Source organism: Leptopilina heterotoma, unplaced genomic scaffold (genome assembly GCF_015476425.1).
Source record: "Leptopilina heterotoma isolate Lh14 unplaced genomic scaffold, ASM1547642v1 Lhet_52, whole genome shotgun sequence".
NCBI lineage: Eukaryota > Metazoa > Arthropoda > Insecta > Hymenoptera > Figitidae > Leptopilina > Leptopilina heterotoma.
This window is the reverse complement of record NW_025111114.1, coordinates 2,508,697-2,526,535: the sequence shown is the minus strand read 5'-3', so window position 1 is coordinate 2,526,535 and position 17,839 is coordinate 2,508,697. Positions and strand designations below refer to the sequence as shown.

General features: G+C 20.9%; 1 protein-coding gene and 1 long non-coding RNA gene across 9 annotated transcripts in view; both read left to right on the top strand.

The window, feature by feature from the left end:
* The first annotated feature begins 148 nt into the window (after positions 1-148).
* Positions 149-3,192, top strand: LOC122507910. Its single transcript, XR_006302178.1, has 4 exons — positions 149-335; positions 2,332-2,572; positions 2,659-2,910; positions 3,004-3,192. It is a non-coding gene; the product is annotated as an uncharacterized LOC122507910 (long non-coding RNA).
* A 127-nt stretch (positions 3,193-3,319) lies between these two features.
* Positions 3,320-17,839, top strand: part of LOC122507899 (glutamate-gated chloride channel) — a 104,879-nt gene continuing 90,359 nt past the window's right edge. For all 8 annotated transcript variants that reach the window (XM_043620904.1, XM_043620899.1, XM_043620896.1 and 5 more), the window contains exon 1: positions 3,320-4,132. The gene's annotated coding sequence lies outside the window, so the exon portion shown is untranslated. The remainder of the gene's footprint in view (positions 4,133-17,839) is intronic.

Genomic DNA, 17,839 nt, shown 5'->3' with positions numbered 1-17,839 from the left:
TGAACAATAACAATTTCCGCCACAATGAGTATATATTTTGCTTGAAAAAAAGAAAAAGAAAAATTGTAAGTTTGTGGTAACTAACTCTAGTAATTTAATTAATAATTCTGGTTTACTTTTTTTAGTAATTGATTCGAAATTTCAAAAATTAATTTTTTAATTCGAAAATTAATTATTGGCGAATTTTTCAGATTCAGAGATATTTAATCGATTTTTTTGATGATTAAAATACGTTTCATCTTGAAAGGAAGTGAGAATTTCGATTAAGTGTGGCTTTAGTTTCAACAATAACAATTTCCGCCATGAATGGTGTATTTTCCTAGGGAAGAAAATTTGTAAGTTTGTAATAAATTATTGTGGTAGAATTTCTTTTTTCGCTTTTCCGATCGTAATTAATTTGAATATCATGGAAATTAATTAATAAATTAAGAACTAATTTTAATTAAGAATTTATAATTTAAGAACTAATTTAAGTTAAGAAATTATCAATTGAGAATTAATTAAAACTAAGAATTAATTAACTAATTGTTAATTAAAAATTAAATTAATTATTAATATTAATGATTTTTTCAAATTTTGAGTTATTCAATCGATTTTGCAATATTCTATATATTCAATCTGATTAAAATATGTTCATCTACGTCAAAATCTATTAATTCTATAAAATCATCTATTAATTTTGAAAAAAAAAACTATTTTTCACACGGAAAATAATAAATATTTTTCTGTTCACATACTTTTTTCTTTTTAAAACAACTGATGTGAAAAATGAGTTAAAAAAGTTTCCAGGAGAAAAATTATAAAAATTTACCTAGAAAATATTTCTCACACGGAAAACAGTGGAGTTTTTCTGTTTACAAATTTTTCTTTTCAAACTGATTGATGAGAAAAATGTGTAAAAAAATTTTCTACCTATAGAAACAAAATTTCAAATATTGAAAAAAATGTTTAATTTAAAAAAATTTTGGGGAAAAATTATAGAAATTTGCCTAACAAATGTTTTTCACACGGAAAATAATAGAATTTTTCTGTTTACAAATTTTTCTTTTCAAAATAATAATTGATGAGTAAATCTAAAACAATTTTTTTTTAATTTGAAAAAAAGTTTAAAATATGAAAAAAAATTGTAATTTTTCAAAAGTTTAGGAAAAATTACAATAACTTGCCTAGAAAATAAATTTTTTTCACACAGAAATTAATAGAATTTTTCTGTTTACAAATTTTTCTTTTTAAAAATAATTTAATGAGAAAAATTAAGAAAATTTGTCTAAAGAAAAACATTTTTCCTCATAATTCGTTGATTATAAACGTTGTGAAGCGTTGTGAACTTCACCAAATGTAATCTTTGAAGGAAAAGTGAGAATTTCGATTAAATGTGGCTTTAGTTTGAACAACAACAACAACAACAACAACTTCCGCCATAAAGAGTACATTTTCCCAAAGAGGAAAATTTGTAAGTTTACAGTAAATAACTCTAGAATTTTCTTTTTTCCATTTTCTAATAGTAATAATAGTTTCCAAAAATTTCCTAGAAAAGTAATTGTCAATGAATTTTTCAGATTTTGAATGAATGAATTAAATAATAAAAATTTCACAAAAGAATTCAATTATTTTTTTAAAAGAAATATTATTAAAATTCTCTTCCAAATTTCAATTATCTTTATAAATAATAGAATTTTTCTCCAAAATTCAATTATTTTCAAAACTTTTAATAAAATTCTTGTCAAAATTTCAATTATTTTCAAAAACTTTTCTCAATTCAATCAAATTTTTTTTTACAGAGATTCAATTATTTTGAATACAATTTTAATCTAATTTCTCGAAAAATGAAATTATTCTTAAAAATTTTATTGAAGTTCGTCAAAATAATTTTAATTACCAATTTAAAAATTTGTTGATAAAATTCTTTATGAGAGTTGAATTTTAAAAAACATTTAATTCTTCAATAAATTATTTATTTTTGTATTTAAATAATATTGAATTCTCGTAGGATTTTCTGATAAAAATTGATTTAAATATGAATTTAAGTTGAAATTTTAGATAATAATTGAATATTAAATTCTCTAAATTGGAATTGATAAAAATGTATTCTAATTTGAATTAATGACTGACTTTTTGCTTTTGATTTTATTTAATTTTTTTCTTTAATTTTAACTGAATTTCTTTTAATTTATTTGAAATTTTTATTTTTTAATATATATTTGATTGAAGAATTTCCGAATAATCGATGGAATTCCGTAAAATTGAAGTAAATAAGTAACTCCAGAATTTTCTTTTTCTTCTAATTGTAATAATTGTTTCCAAAAAATTAATTGTTAATGAATTTTTCAGATTTTGGGATTGTATTTTTTTGACTAAAATGCGTTCGAATTTCGGCTCAAAAGGAAAGAAAATTATGGAAAATAAAGGGAAAGAAGCAAAAGAAGAAGAAAATTCAAATTTTTTGACTAAAATGCATTCGAATTTGCAGAAAGTAAAAATTTCGATTCGATTAGGAAAAAAGTGAGGGAAAATTGAAGAGAAAGATGCAGAAGAAGAGGAGGAAAAGCGGAAGAATTAAATTACGTTTGCAGTAAGTAACAAGATTTTTATTTTTCTAATTTGTAATAATTGTTTCCAAAAATTCACTAAAAAATTAATTGGTGATGAATTTTTCAGATTTGGGGATCGTATTTTTTTTTTTTTTTTTGACTAAAATGCGTTCGAATTTCTGTTCGGAAAGAAGAAAAAAATTAGAGGAAATAGAAGAGAAAGAAGCAAACTCAGATTTGGATTCTTTTGACTGAAATGCGTTCGAATTTGCAGAAAGTGAGAATTTCGGTTCGAACAGAAAAAAATGAGGGAAAATAGAAGAGAAAGAAGTAGAAGAATAAGAAGAAGGAATATCGGAAGAATTAAATTACGTTCACAGTAAATAGCTCCAGAATTTTCTTTTTCTCTTTTTCTAATCGTTATAATTTTGAAAAGTTTTCTTGAAGAAGTAATTGTTGATTAATTTTTCAGATTTGGGGAATTATTCTGTCGTATTTTTTTTTTTTGATTAAGATACGTTTGCAAATTGGAAAAAGTGAGCATTTCGGTTCAAGAAGATGGAAACAAGAGGAAAAAGCAGAAGAAGAAGAAGATGAAGAATATCAAGAAGCAGAAAAAAAGGAAAAAGAGGAAAAAATACCAAGAACCAGAAGAAAAAAGAAAAAGAGGAAGAAAGGAAGAATACCAAGAAGCAGAAGAAAAGGAAAAAAAGAGAAAGAATACCAAGAGGCAGAGAAAAAGGAAAAAGAGGAAGAGTACCAAGAAGCAGAAAAAAAGGAAAAAGAGGAAGAGTACCAAGAAGAAGAGGAAAAATAGAAAGAATACCAAAAAGAGGAAGAATAAAAATAGAAGAAGAAGCAGGAGAAATAGTACAAAAATAAGCGAAAAGAGAAGAAAAAGTATTCAATTGAAGTGGTTATCCATCAATTTAGAAGGAAAACAACTAGCAGCAATGGGTTTAGAAAGGATTTAAAGATATGTATAGGCATAAGGGATGAGATGCTTTTGTACACAGTGGAAGAGAAAGAGAGACTGGCAACTGTCAGTAAAGAGATGTGAACCTCACACACAGAGAGAAACAAGGAGAGAAAATGTGGCAGAGTGATGAAAAAAAAGGAGAGTTGAGAGAGAGAGAGAGAGGAGAGGAAGAAGGGGTTAAAAATCAGATGGTGAGGAAACAGAAGGTGGAGTTAGGGCTAGAGAAAGAGGAGCATGAGGCAGAAAAGTATATAGCCTCTTTCTCTCTCTCTCGGAGTATAGAGAGAATGAGGAGAAGGTAGTCGTTGCTCCATGAGTGAGGAGAGGATGAGGATTGGGTGGTAAATGACGTCACGTTGCTAAAGCGACACGGCAACGCTAAGCGTCTGCGTGGGTCGACGGGTGTCTGGGACGAGATCAATAACGTTGCGAGGAGCACAAACCAGGTAGTCGGTGTGAGTGGCTCTAGGCTCATCTACAACAGCAGTCCAGGAGGTGAGCCTTCCGAGGAAGGACGTTTTTTTGCAACCCTCCTCACCGAGAGTGACACACAACCGGAGGCGCCATGCCAGATTCGACACATCATAGGCCTCTCATTGCCTAGGATTTTCAACTACTCCAGGTAAACAATCACCACTTTCATCGACTGGAAAAAAAAAACAAATCAATATTTTTTTTTTTCATTTTTTTACCGAATATATATACAACAAAAAAAAGTGACTATCGCAAATTGACAGCTATCTATTGTTGGGAAGATGAGAGAGAGAGAGAGAGAGAGAAAGAGGGGGAGGGAGGGACTGATGAATAGGTGTGGAAGCTACTAAAAGTTATCATATTTATCAATTATCAATGATATTTCCAAGGAGTGAATTTTTCCTCTTTTTTGCATTTCTTTATTTCTTCTCTCGGAAATTTACATTTTTCTTTTATCAGGAGCACCCTCCTTTTAATCTCGTCACGATTGTTTTCCCGACATTATTACTCCTATCAATTCGATCTAATCAAGTGATTAAATGGATTAGGGAAGATTTTCATGAATTGAGTGGAACTTGAAAATCTCCGAGGACTAGTTCTTTTTTTTTTTGTTTTACTATCTTTTTTTTTCTTCCTTTTCTCCGGATTACATGGTTAGTAACATTGTTTCTTTCTTTGTGGGATTAGTTTCTTGTTCTTATTCCAATTCTCCTTTTTTGTGAAAATATTTCTTCGTCTTCCTGAATTGTTTCTCTTAATTATTTCCTCGATTCGACGGAAATTATTCTATTTCTGTGGAATAAAAATAATTTCGAATTCTGCTGTTTTCTCCTTTCGTTTTTTTTTTCTTTTGATTTTTAATTTTAATCCATAAAATTCAGTTTTTATTCAAATTCGTTCAGTTTTTTACAATTTGGATATTTCGAATTTTTCTCTTTCAAGTTTTTTGTTTATGGAAAAGAATTTTTTTTTTATCTCCAACGTTATTTTAGATTAATTTTCATATTTCGAATTTCAAGATTTTTTTAATGGAAAAGAAGGAGTTTTTTTTTTTTATTTCCGAAATTAGAATAATTTTAATATTTCGAATTTCAATTTTTCGTTGGAAATAGAGTTTTTTTTTATTTCCGACGTTATTTTAGATTAATTTTTCAATTTCGAATTTCAAGTTTTTGTTAATGGACAAGAAGGAGTGGAAAAGAGTGGAAAAGAAGTTTATTTTTATTTCCGTCGTGATTATTCATAATTTTGAATTATTCTCTTCGCGAGGAAAGGAGAAAAATTGCATTTTATAACTATAATTTTACATTGATTTACATTCACGGAAGAGTGAAATATTTTTCTAGATTTTCAGTCACGCACTGTTCATAATTATCAGAAGTTATTTTCTCAAACGAATGTGACTAAAATATATTTCTCTAAACAAAAAAAAAAAAGTTCCACATTTTTCTAAATAAAAAAAAAACTATTTTTCTGAATATCGAAATATTTTTCTGAATAACGAAATATTTTTCTGAAGAAACAAAATATTTTTCTGGAAAACAAAATATTTTTCTGAATAACAAAATATTTTTCTGACAAACAAAATATTTCTCTGAATAAAAAACTATTTTTCTAAATAAGAAAACAATTTTTTGAAAATATTTTTCTAAGTAAAAAAACTATTTTTCTGAATAAAAAAAATGTTTCTAAATAAAAAACTTTTTCTAAAATAATAAAAATTAGTTTTCAAATAAAAACAAATTCGCTATCTAAAAATAACTGAAAAGCAATAAAAAGAAGTAAATTTAAATAAATAGTTAAATAAATTCAATACCGAAAAACAAATTAAATGTTCGCTTCATGTGCTGGAAAAAATTTGATAGCAAAAATTAAAAATCCAAACAAATTTTAATTGATTTCAGTAAAAACTGAATTAAATGTAAGAAGTATTAAATTTAAGAAATTTTTTTCCTTCTTTTTTTTTCCTTGTAAATAAAGGATAAATTTTGAATTCGAAAAAACGTTCAAATTTATATTGATTAAATGAAAATTTATCGTGTGTGTGTAAAAGAAAGATTGGATCTTATTTGAAGTTGTCGACTACCCTCATTATAGAAACTGGGATTAAGCAACCTCTCCTCGTATATATATATATGGATATAAAGTTGCGGACTTGAATCTATATATTATTTTCTTGCGTAAATCAATTTCCCTCTTTTCTACAAAAAAAAAAAAAAAAAATAATAAATAAATGAATAAATAAATAAGTAAATAAAAAAAGAAAATAGTAATAAATTAATATTGTAGGGGTTTCGATGTTAAATGGCAAACTTTGATTTTATTAGCGGATTGAATTTGAAATTATTAGTTTACTATTGTTGTTGTTGTTGTTTCTTGTTTGGGACGATGAGTATATTATATATGTATATTTATATATATTAGGTAAATTTACTTGAGGTGTTTGAATCAAGTAGATGGTTAATTATATTGAGATCATCACATTCCTAATTCTTGGGTTCATCAAATATCTCATTATCCAGGTCAAACCGTCACCGGATACGTCTATCTCGTTAAGCGTGTAATCAAGTAACCTCCCGACCTATTCCTTATTATTATTGTTATTATTACTATTATTACTATTACTATTATTATTCTTATTATTATTTATTATTATTACCACATTTATTATTATATTTTTATTTTTTATTATTGTCACTATTATTATCACTGTTGCTATTCGTATTATTTTTGTTACTGTTATTATTACTATTATTATTATTATTATTATTATTATTTTCTCTTTTTTTGTCTAATCATTTATTTATTTTTATTTGTTATTTAATAATTTCTCATGAAAGCATTTTTTTTACCAAAATTTATTTATTATTATTATTATTATTCTTTTTTAACTTTGGTGAAGATGACAACGTTTATAATCAACGATTTAAAAATAAAAATATTTTTCTATTCAAATTTTTGTGTACAAAAATTTTTTCTTAGTTTTTTGATCGATTATTAAAAAAAAGGAAAATTTGTAAACAAAAGAAAAACTTGTTTTCGTAAAGAAGAAATTTTTTTTTCTTTTAATCGTTGATGAACTTCATCGACATCTTTTTTTAAAAAAAAAATATAGTTCTTAATCGAGGATCATTAATAGGCAACTAATTATTATAATATTATAGTAATAATAAAAAAAAGTAATCTACACCCAGAGAAAAATTTTATTTAAACCAAAAGAAAAAGTTTAGTTGGCTCTGAGTCAAATATATTTTTTTCTGGGTGTAAAGTTACGGATTTTAAGAAAATTACAACAAACAGAAAAAAATATTATAGTAAATTCTTTAACGTCCGAGTGATTTTTATAAGACAGAAAAAATATTTTAATCATTAGTGATTTAATTTTATTATTATAATTTTCTCGTTTTTTGTCCAATGTGATATTGTAGAAATAATAAACAATAAAAATAACAAAAAAAGTAAATAATATAATATAATTAATAATTAAAAACAATAAAAAGGTAAATAATAATAGTAAAAAATAAATAAATATTAAAAAATGAGTAAATAATGAAAAGAAATAAAGAATAAATAAACTAAAAATGACGAGAGTTGACGAAATTGTAAGAAAGAGAAAAAATATAATCATTAGTCGCATAAATAAAAATATTTATATATGTTTATTTATATTTATTTATATTAATTAAATTAATTAATTAATTTAAATATTAATATTTGTATAAATTTCAATTGATATATTTTTTTTTAATTTGCTTGTTGATAGGTAATTTATCGATAAAAGTTTTTAGTTACTTCAAAATTGTTTTCGTCGCGTGATTTTATTTTTAATTTAGTTTTCTTCAATTTTTTTCCTTCTTTTAATTCGGAGTATTCTTTTTTTATTTCTTTTTCTTATTATTATATCTTAAAAAAAAGTCTGCTTTTACGATTCTTTATTATTTTTTCTTTTATGATTATTCTTTAATTATTCTGCTTTTTGTTTTCTTTACTCCTTGTGATGTTTTTTTGTTTGCTTCCTTTCGCATTGTCGACTTTTTATTTTCAGCTTTTTTTAATTTAATTTTATTTATTTTTATTTATTTAAGTATATTTTTATTTTTTTATGTTTTATGCTTCCTCACGGAAACATTGTTTTATTTATTTATTTCATCTATTATTTATATATTTTATAGTTATTTTATTTTTAAATATTTTTATTTACTTTCATTTATTTCTATTTACTTTCATTTATTTTCTATTTATTTTCATTTATTTTTATTTATTTTTATTCATCAAATTATTTTTTAATTATTTTATATTAATTATTTATTTTCCTGATTTTTAATTATTTTTAACATTTTGTTTGTTTTCCCAGTGAGGCAAAATTTTATTTACAATGTTTATATTGGAGGAATTATTTTTCACATGGAAGATAATAAAATTTTTCTCTTTAGAAGTAAATGATCGGAAAAATTGTTTACAAATTTTTTCAAGTGATTATAATTTTAAAATTTGATTTAAAAAAATAGTTTTTCACCTAAATTGTCGAATTTAAACGTTGTGAACGTCACTAAAGTATTTTATCTTCTTTTAAGTGATTATAATTTTAAAATTTGATTTAAAAAATAGTTTTTCACCTAAATTGTCGAATTTGAACGTTGTGGACGTCACTAAAGTATTTTATCTTTTTTTTATTTATATTATTCATTTTTTATTTATTTCTCTACTTATAATATTAATTTCTTTAATTTATGGGTTATTTACTCTTTTTTGTATTTTTTGTATTTATTTTGTGTTCTTTATTCTTCTTCTAGATAAGAAGAATAATAAAAAAAAGAAGAGAGAAAATAAAATAAATAAAAAATAAGTTATTTTCCCTCTTCTTATTTTTATTTTTTATTTAATAAATTTATTTGAATTATTTTGTTTACCTTTCCCGTTTCGAATGGTCTTTTATTTCGTGGTCAATTAATAAAAGAGAATAAAATTTGTCAGCTTAAAAAAATTAATTTTCTAAATCCTCGCGCATTTTCCATTTGCACTTAAGTAAATAAGGATTTGAAGAATCATTATTTTATTTCTTGTTTTTTTTTTTTTTTTTTTTTTTTTTTTTGTCAAATTGATTAGAGGATTTGTTATGTGATGAAAGTGTATACACATTTGGGAGGCGAAATGGAAAAAATATACATAGTAAATGAATGGAAGTATTAACTTTGAAATGAGATGGGGAGAAGAATAATCTGTGTAGGATTTTACGTTCTAGAAATTTGCCCTTACACATATATAGCATTGACAGGAAAATATATTATATTCTAAGAGTTATGTTTTTTTTCGGATAGGGAAGCATTTCTTTTTGTAGATACTGGATGTATAGAAAAAGAGGAAAAAAATGAAAGAAAAGAAAGGGGATGAGGGTGAAATCGAAAAAAAAGTGTTTCTAATATGAAAGGCATCGATTTTTATACGTGCCATGTGCCGCTCCATTTAAAGAATTTTCAAATCATGTTTGCTCGAGAATCATTTTTTGTTTCAATAATAATAATAATAATAATAATAATTTTAAAAATAATTTACATTCTTAAATAAATAATTGAAAACTTCTGCTTTCATAATTAAAATTTGAATTTAATTTTTCTATTAAATTTGAATTTTAATTGAATTTTTCTATTAAATTTAAATATCAATTGAATTTTCAATTTTCAAAATTTTTTGCAACATTAAAATAAGAAATAAATTAAATTAAAACAAAAATTTCTAAATTTCTAAATATATTTTTGTTATTATTAGTTATTAATTATTATCAATTAATTTAATAATTAATAATAAAATTAGTTGAATAAATAGATGAAATTAATTAATTTGACAATACCTATAAATAATTAAATCAGTGAAAGTAAAAAGATTAATAAAAAATTAATATTAATAAAAATATTTGATTATTATAATTAATTAAAATAATATTTATTTATAACTTATTTTTTCTTCTTCTTTTTTTCTTAATTCTTCTTCTTAATATTCTTACTGTTTCTCAATAATAAATAAAGTAGAAAAAAATAATAATAATAATTATTGTAAATTATTAAATTTTTATTGTAAATATTAATAATAATAATATTAACTACAAGAAAAATATTTATTATTATTATTATTATTATTATTATTATTATTATTATTATTATTATTATTATATATTTATTTATTCCAAAAAATATTTTTAGTTAAAATACAAAAATAAGAGGAATGGAAAAAGTATCAAAATAGAAAGAAAAAGAAATTGTGTAAAAAATATGTAAATATTCTTTTTATTTAAATTGAACAAATAGTAAAAGATTTGGAGAATTGAAAAAAGAAGTGCGGGATTTTTTCTAACCCTCTCTCTCTCTCTCTCTCTCTCTTTCTCTCTCAACTGTGACAAGTAAGAAACATCGTCGTAAAGGTGCAGAGAGATGCTCGTAAAAATCCAAGTTTTACGATTTAGAGGAATCCGTAGTTTCATGAATTATATAACTAAAAGTGTTTCACTCTACGCATACATTATCAACATTATTCCATTAATCGTACATACATTATTCCCTTTTTTGTCATCTCCAACTTTCATCGCACTTTATTTTCTCATCTGAAATTATTTTTCATTTCAAAATAAATTCTAAAAAAAAAAATATTTTTTGGGAAAATATTTTCAGTAAAAATGTATTATTTAGTAAAAATATTTGGAAAAAGTATTTCGAAAAAGTATTTCGAAAAAATATTTATTATAAATATTTAGTATAAATATTTCAAACAAAAATTTAGTAAAAATATTTCGAAAAAATATTTGGAAAAAGTATTTGGGAAAAATATTTAGTAGAAATATTTCAAACAAAAATTTAATAAAAATATTTCGAAAAAATCTTTGGAAAAAGTATTTGGAAAAAATATTTAGTAAAAATATTTGGAAAAAATATTCAGCAAAGCTCGTTTACTACTAAAATAAATAAATAAATAAATAAAAATATTTTGATTGAAAATCAATTTCCTTCTGTTTGTTTATTTGTAAAAAAATAGAAAATTCTATTTTTATTTTGAAAAAAATTCTATTTTTCTTTGCAAAAAAAAATTCTATTTTTCTTCGCCAAAAAATTGTACTGTTTTTCCAAAAAAAGACAAATTGCATTTTATTTGTTAAAAAAAAAATTGTATTTTGCTTGTCAAAAAATTAGTTTTATTTGTCAGAAACAAAATTGGACTTTTATTTATAAAAAATAATATTTTATGATTCATAGAATTTTTTTATTTGCAAAAGAAAACTATATTATTTGTAAAAAAAAAACTATTTTATTTGTCAGAAAAAAATTATTTAATATTTAATTAATTATTTATACTAATTATTTATTTTCTCGATTTTTAACATTTTGTTTATTTTATCAGTGCGGCGAAATTTGCGCAACTGTTATAATCAACGATTGAAGAAAAAGAATTATTTTTCACATGGAAAATAATATAAAATTTTTCTGTTTTCGAAGCAAATGATCAAAAAAATTGTTTACAAATTTTTTCGAGTGATTATAAATATTATAATTTCAAAATTTGATTTAAAAAAAATAGTTTTTCACCTAAATTGTTGAATTTAAACGTTTTGTGGACGGCACTAAAGTATTTTATCAATTTTTTTATTTGTTAAAAAAAAGTATATTTTATTTGTAAAAAGAAATTTTGTAGTTTTATTGTCAAGAAAACTGTAGTTTATTTGTCAAAAAAATTAGTTTTAATTTTCACAAGCAAAATTGGACTTTTATTCATAAAATTTTGTTATTTGCAAAAAAAAAAACTGTATTTTATTTAATAGAAAAAAAATTGCATTTTATTTGTAAAAAGAAATTACAGTTTTATTTATCAAAAAAATTTTAGGTATTATATCTGCTTGTCAAAAAAACTTATTTGTAAAAAGAAATTGTAGTTCAATTGTTAAAAAAATCGTATTTTTATTTTTAAAAAAATATATTTTTATTTGCAAAAAACAGTATTCTTATTTGCAAAAGACAGTATGTTTATTTGTCAAAGAAAAATTGCATTATTATTGTCAAAAAAGTTGTATTTTTATTTGTCAAAAAAAAATGTAGTTTAAGTCAAAAGAAAACAAAAAATTCTATTTTAATTTGCGAAGGAAAAATTGTATTTTTTTTTTTTTGGCAAAAGAAAATAATAGTAAAGAAATAAAAAAATAACGTTTAAAAATTTCTAAGAAAACAATTGTCTTCTTTCTACTTTTCTTTCTATTCTTTCTCTTCATATTCTTTTCTTTCTTTTTCATTCTTTTCTTTCAATTTTTTTTTTTTTTTTTTTTTTTTTTTTTGTCATTTTTCCGGATATGAAAAGTCAATATCGCAGGTCGAGCAAGAAAATTGGACAGATATTTGATACACAGAGCTTAGTAATATGACAAATTGGCGATGGTAATCGAATTAGTTTTGAGATCTCCATGACAGTTGAGCTGCATGATGATGTATACACTAATTTCCAGAGGCCTTTATCGAATGTAATTGGAAACGCGTTCTTAATTGCTTCAATACGGAAACTGAAAATTAACCCCGGAATATAGGTGCCATTGCTTTTCATTTCTCAATATATATATATATATATGTGTATACAAGTGTTAAGAGAGGGAGAGAGAGAGAGAAAGAGAAACTTTCCGCACTCGCACTGATGAGAAAGGAAATTGATTTTAAGATTCTTTCACAATTTTCCCATTTACAAAATATCCAATATATTTTCTCGATTACTATATCAAAATTATATAGTAAAATTCTAAAATTAAATTATCTTCATGAAAAAAAATAATAATAATCATAAACTGTCAATGAAATGCTATTAATAATAATAATTATTATTATTATTATAAATAGAATTTTTTATTTAAAGCAAAGAAAATTTATTTGTAACAAATATATTTTTTTGGCGCAAATGAAATTTACTTGGAACAAAAAAATTTGTTTGTCGCAAATGAAATTTATTTTTAACAAATATTAATTTTTTTTGGCGTAAATGGAATTTACTTGGAACAAATAAATTATTTTTTGGCGCAAATAGCATTTACTTGGAGCAAATAAATATTTTTTTTGGCGCAAATAGCATTTTACAATTATAAATAGTAAATTTTTAGAGCAAATAAATTTTTTGTTGTTGACGCAAATAGAATTTTTTTTTAATGAAACCAAATAAAATTTACTTGGAACAAATAATTTTTTTTTTCGTGGTGCAAATAAAATTTATTTTCGACAAAAATATTTTTTTTGGCGCAAATAAAATTGTTGATTTAAAGAAATTTTTATTTTGCAATGAGATAAATATATTCTTTTCTCTGGATTTACAATTTATTAGACTTTGATGTAAAATAGAAAAAAACTGATTTTAAAATACCTGAGATAAAATTAATAAATTATAATTATTACAATTAAAAAAAATAATTTCCGTAAGTGCTTTATAAAGACTTTGTTGGTAATAAAACTCATTTCAGAAAATGGTTAACAATAGATATTTTTTTCAAAAGAACATCTAAATTCGAGACGAATTAAACTTTTTTTTTTGTTTTTGTTTTTCGAAGAATGCAATGAACGTGATTGTGAGTAATCTCTTTTTTTACATTTCAACCTGCTCTTCTTCTCCAAACGAAGATTTTTTTTTCTTTTTTCTCCTACTTTAAATTTATTCGATTTTTTTTCATTATTTCTTTTTAAATCTAAATTTAAAAAAAAAAATTATTTCAATACAAATTTATTATATTTATTTATTATTTATTTCAATATAAATTCATTAAATTTATTTATTATTTATTTCAATATAAATATTCATTAAATTTATTTATTATTTATTTCAATAGTAAATAAAAAATGAGAATAAAAAATAAATAAAAATTCAGAATCGAAAATTTTAGTTTATTTCTAAAGCAAAAATACAGCGAAAAAAAAATAAATTTCAAACAAATTTTCTTTTCAGTTAATTGAATTTTTTTTTTATTTTAAATTTAATTTTCCTTTTTTCTCTGTTTTCCTTCTTTTTTTCAAAATATAAAAATTCTATTGTTTCATATAGAATAAAGGAGGAAGAATATCTATACGTGGAATCAGTAATTTTTCATATTCATGTAAATTGGAAGGGAAAACTTTTCAGAGATTCGCTCTATATATATAAAGTTTAAACTCAAAGTTACAAGGATTTAATTTAATGTAAGTTTCGAATAAGGATTTAAATCTTCTAAATCCCTGTAATTGAAAAACTTTACTAGAAATTAACTTTGTTTTTTTTAAACAAATCATCTAGTTTAAAGAATAATGTCGCATTATAATATTCCTAATGAAAAATGAGAATAAATTATTAAAATTCAATATATTTATATATTAGAATAAAAAATAAATAATTTGACAGATTAAAATCAGTAGTTTTTAAATTTGAAATCAATTTTTAATCAACAACAAATAATATAATTTGCATAATAATTTTATGCACTTTATTAATTAATTTTTAAGCTATTTTTACTTAATATTATAAATATTTTCATTACAAGCAGAGAAAAATTTTATTTAAATCAAGTAATTTTTATTTGAATCAAAGTAATTTTTACTAAAATCAATTTATTTTTGAACCAATAATTTCATTATTTGAACGATATGCTATTTAATTGATTGAAATAAATTTATTTCATATACGTATCGAAAACAATTAAATTTTCATAAATAGATGAACTTAAAAAGATTTAAAGTTTTGTAAAATTTTAATTTTAAATGAATTTAATTAGAAATATAAAAAAACTTGGATTTTTGAAAAATTTTAATAATTCAAAATCTTCTAAAATTAGTTAAGTTTGTCAATATATATTTAATTAATTATTAAAAATAATAGATTTATTGAAGAATTTTAGTTAAAAACACTAAAAAAATTGAATTTTGAAGAAGTTACAAATAATTGCAGAAATTCAATTATTTTCAAAAGTAATAAAATTCTTATCACAAAATTTAATTATTTTCAAAATTTACAAAAAAATTTCGACAAAATAATAATTATTATGTTTATAAATAAAAAAATTCTTTAAAATTCAATTATTATCAAAAATTTTAACAAAATTCTTTAAAATTCAATTATTTTTAATACAATTTTAATTGATTTCTTCGAAAAATTCAATTATTTTTAAAAATCTTGTAAAAATTCTCCAAGAAAATTCAATTATTTTAAAAAATAATTAAATTTTACACAATAAGAGTTCAATTATTTAAAAAATTTTTAATAAAATTTAATTCAAGAATTTCAATTATTTTAAATACAATTTTAATCGAATTTCTTGAAATATGTAACTATATATTCTAAAAAATTTTATTAAAATTCGTCAAAAAAATTCAATTCTTGAAAGAATTAAATTATTTTCAAAAAATTTAATGAAATTCATTTTAACAATTCAATTCTTTTTTCAAAATAATTTTAATAAAATTCTTTCTAGAAATTTAATTAATTTCAATAATTTATCAAAATTCAATTATTTTCAATGTCTACTATTTCAATAAAATTTCATAAAAGAATTCAATTATTTAAAAAGAAATATTATTAAAATTCGTCTCAAGAATTCAATTATTTTCAAAAGTAATATAATTCTTCAGAGAAATTCAATTATGGTCGAAAGTTTAAAAAAAAATTCTCTTTAAAATTTCAATTATCTTTATAAACAATAAAATTTTTCTCCAAAATTCAATTATTTTCAGAAATTTTAATAAAATTCTTGTCAAAATTTCAATTATTTTCAAAAACTGTTCTCAATTCAATCAAATTTTTTACAAAGATTCAATTATTTTAGAATTTTTTTCTAATTTCTCGAAAAATATAATTATTCCTAAAAATTTTATTAAAATTCCTCTCAAGAATTCAATTATTTTCAAAAGTAATAAAATTCTTCAGAGAAATTCAATTATGGTCGAAATTTAAAAAAAATTGTCTTTAAAATTTCAATTATCTTTATAAAAAATAAAATTTGGCTCCAAAATTCAATTATTTTCAAAAATTTTAATAAAATTCTTTTCAAAATTTCAATTATTTTCAAAAACGTTTCTCAATTCAATCAAATTTTTTACAGAGATTCAATTATTTTTAATAGAATTTTTTTCTAATTTCTCGAAAAATATAATTATTATCTTAAAAATTTTATTAAAATTCGTCAAAGCAATTCAATTATTTTCAAAAATTTTAATAAAATTCTTCTCAAAATTTCAATTATTTTCAAAAACGTTTCTCAATTCAATCAAATTTTTTACAGAGATTCAATTATTTTTAATAGAATTTTTTTCTAATTTCTCAAAAAATATAATTATTATCTTAAAAATTTTATTAAAATTCGTCAAAAAAATACAATTATTTTCAAAAATTTTAATAAAATTCTTGTCAAAATTTCAATTATTTTTAAAAACGTTTCTCAATTCAATCAAATTTTTTACAGAGATTCAATTATTTTTAATAGAATTTTTTTCTAATTTCTCGAAAAATATAATTATTATCTTAAAAATTTTATTAAAATTTGTCAAAAGAATTCAATTATTTTCAAAAATTTTAATAAAATTCTTCTCAAAATTTCAATTATTTTTAAAAACGTTTCTCAATTCAATCAAATTTTTTACAGAGATTCAATTATTTTTAATAGAATTTTTTTCTAATTTCTCGAAAAATATAATTATTATCTTAAAAATTTTATTAAAATTCGTCAAAAGAATTCAATTATTTTCAAAAATTTTAATAAAATTCTTCTCAAAATTTCAATTATTTTCAAAAACGTTTCTCAATTCAATCAAATTTTTTACAGAGATTCAATTATTTTTAATAGAATTTTTTTCTAATTTCTCAAAAAATATAATTATTATCTTAAAAATTTTATTAAAATTCGTCAAAAAAATTCAATTCTTGAAAGAATTAAATTATTTTCAAAAAATTTAATGAAATTCTTTTTAACAATTCAATTCTTTTTTCAAAATAATTTTAATAAAATTCTTTCTAGAAATTTAATTAATTTCAATAATTTATCAAAATTCAATTAATTTCATTGTCTACTATTTCAATAAAATTTCATAAAAGAATTCAATTATTTAAAAAGAAATATTATTAAAATTCGTCTTAAGAATTTAATTATTTTTAAAAGTAATAAAATTCTTCAGAGAAATATTCAATTATGGTCGAAAGTTTAAAAAAAATTGTCTTTAAAATTTCAATTATTTTTATAATTAATAAAATTTTTCTCCAAAATTCAATTACTTTCAAAAATTTTAATAAAATTCTTGTCAAAATTTCAATTATTTTCAAAAACGTTTCTCAATTTAATCAAATTTTTTACAGAGATTCAATTATTTTTAATAGAATTTTTTTCTAATTTCTTAAAAAATATAATTATTATCTTAAAAATAAATTTTATTAAAATTCGTCAAAAGAATTCAATTATTTTCAAAAATTTTAATAAAATTCTTGTCAAAATTTCAATTATTTTCAAAAATGTTTCTCAATTCAATCAAATTTTTCACAGAGATTAAATTATTTTTAATGGAATTTTTTTCTAATTTCTCAAAAAATATAATTATTATCTTAAAAATATTATTAAAATTCGTTAAAAGAATTCAATTATTTTCAAAAATTTTAATAAAATTCTTGTCAAAATTTCAATTTTTTTCAAAAACGTTTCTCAATTCAATCAAATATTTTACAGAGATTCAATTATTTTTAATAGAATTTTTATCTAATTTCTCGAAAAATATAATTATTCTTTAAAATTTTATTAAAATTCGTCAAAAAAATTCAATTATTTATAGTTAAAAATTTATTATTAAAACTCTTTATGGAAATTGAACTTGCAACTTTCTTCGGTTTAAATAAAAAA